Source organism: Lactuca serriola, chromosome 5 (assembly GCF_051521515.1).
Source record: "Lactuca serriola cultivar US96UC23 chromosome 5, Lser_US96UC23_V15, whole genome shotgun sequence".
NCBI classification, from domain to species: domain Eukaryota; kingdom Viridiplantae; phylum Streptophyta; class Magnoliopsida; order Asterales; family Asteraceae; genus Lactuca; species Lactuca serriola.
This window is the reverse complement of record NC_136412.1, coordinates 20235815-20237496: the sequence shown is the minus strand read 5'-3', so window position 1 is coordinate 20237496 and position 1682 is coordinate 20235815. Positions and strand designations below refer to the sequence as shown.

General features: G+C 37.3%; 3 non-coding genes across 3 annotated transcripts; all 3 read left to right on the top strand.

The window, feature by feature from the left end:
* Window positions 1–1253: 1253 nt before the first annotated feature.
* Window positions 1254–1353, top strand: LOC145056218 (small nucleolar RNA Z122). Its single transcript, XR_013685749.1, has one exon. It is a non-coding gene; the product is annotated as a small nucleolar RNA Z122 (small nucleolar RNA).
* Window positions 1354–1443: 90 nt separating this feature from the next.
* On the top strand, window positions 1444–1566 carry LOC145055797 (small nucleolar RNA SNORD14). Its single transcript, XR_013685351.1, has one exon. It is a non-coding gene; the product is annotated as a small nucleolar RNA SNORD14 (small nucleolar RNA).
* Window positions 1567–1597: 31 nt separating this feature from the next.
* LOC145056254 (small nucleolar RNA SNOR75) lies at window positions 1598–1682 on the top strand. The gene has a single exon (XR_013685781.1). It is a non-coding gene; the product is annotated as a small nucleolar RNA SNOR75 (small nucleolar RNA).

Below are 1682 nucleotides of genomic sequence, written 5' to 3'. Positions count from 1 at the left end.
GCAAGGTTAGAATCGGCGCCTCACACAACCGATGTCTCAGAGTCTCGAAAGCTGCCTGGTGCTTTTTGTTCATAGCCTCAGCCTGAGCCTCACGAATCCTCTCCAACAATGGAGTCATCACGGTCATCATCAAACATGTCTCTGATCGGAGTTGCGACCACCTTGCGGCTGAGAGCATCAGCCACTACATTGGCATTTCACGGGTGATAAGGATCTCACAGTCATAATCTTTCACCACATCTAACCATCGACGCTGCCTCATGTTCAGATTCAGCTGATCCATCAAATGATGTTGATGATTTTGTGGTTTATTGTGATGCTTCAATCACATGTTTGGAGGTAGTGCTGATGCAAAAGGGTCGCGTGATCGCTTACACTTCGAGGCAGCTGAAGGCTCATGAGACGAATTATCCGACGCATGATTTGGACTTGGGGCCGTGGTTTTTGTCTTCAAGATTTGGCGACATTACCTCTATGGGGTTCGTTGTACACGAATCACAAGAGCTTTCGAATTACCGGACGTTGTCAAATGGAGTGGCGATGTCATATACAAAAGGGAAGAGACTCATAGAATAACAGAGGCAAATAGAGCTTTTGCACATTTTCGTTGATATTTTGGTTGAAACCTACAAGAACAAGTCATAAGGACGTAATGTGGAAAAACCAACAAGTTAACTAATGTTTTGCAAATAAATAAATAAATAATAGTGAGTAAACATGTCTAAAATGAAAACAATATTATCATTTTAAGTATTTTCCTTATAATAATTGTTATATTTTTTAATAAAAAAATAATTGTTATATTTTTTAATAACTCTATCTTTTAATTAAGAAAAACTCTACAAAATAAAAAGACAAAGATGTTAAGTAAATATAAGAGAAGTACCGATAGAAGTTAGAACACTTTAACCATCGGGAAGGGGTGGTTTTGTAAATTGCAATAAATAACCTAGTATTGTAGCCCGTCGACATGTCTATAAATTCAACAAAGAGTTAGGGTTTTACACACGCTCTTCATTCTTTGATCTGTTCTCATTGAACGCCGCTTTTTTTATAATATGGTGAATTAGGGTTCCATTGCCAAATCGAACTCTCTTTTTTTTTTTTTTTTTTTCGTTCGAACGGTACGTTGCCATTTGTTCGTAATCAAGTTCGTAGTTACTATGAGCTACCGATTTTTTGATTAATTTTTTTTTTCGATTTTGGTTTACTTTTGCAAAAATCCGAAAAACAGAGATTAGATTTTAATTGGGTTTGGGAGATGATGCTAAACGATATCGAATTTTGTTATCATAGGCGCAGTTTTGTGCTCTGCTGAACGAAATCTTATTTGCACGTCAGTCTGATCCTAAACTCCATTATTATTTGATCTCTATTTCCTGTTCATTAATTCGGTTTAATCGTTAATGGTTTCTCGTTGAATTTGACTGGCTTGATTGTCGATACCTGTGATGATAATCCAAAGGCTTGTTTCTCAGAGACATTCGCAGTGGCCGCCTAAGAGCTTTCGCCTTCGCCAGGCTTGAGAGCTAATGCTGTTTACTCCTTCCTTGGATGTCTGAGGTTTTTTTTTATTTTATTTTATTAAAAAGGGTTTTCTTGATGATGATTTCATAGATGACGAGTCTGATATATCCATTCCATTCATCATGAAGACGAATCGAGGCATTTGTCTGAGAGAT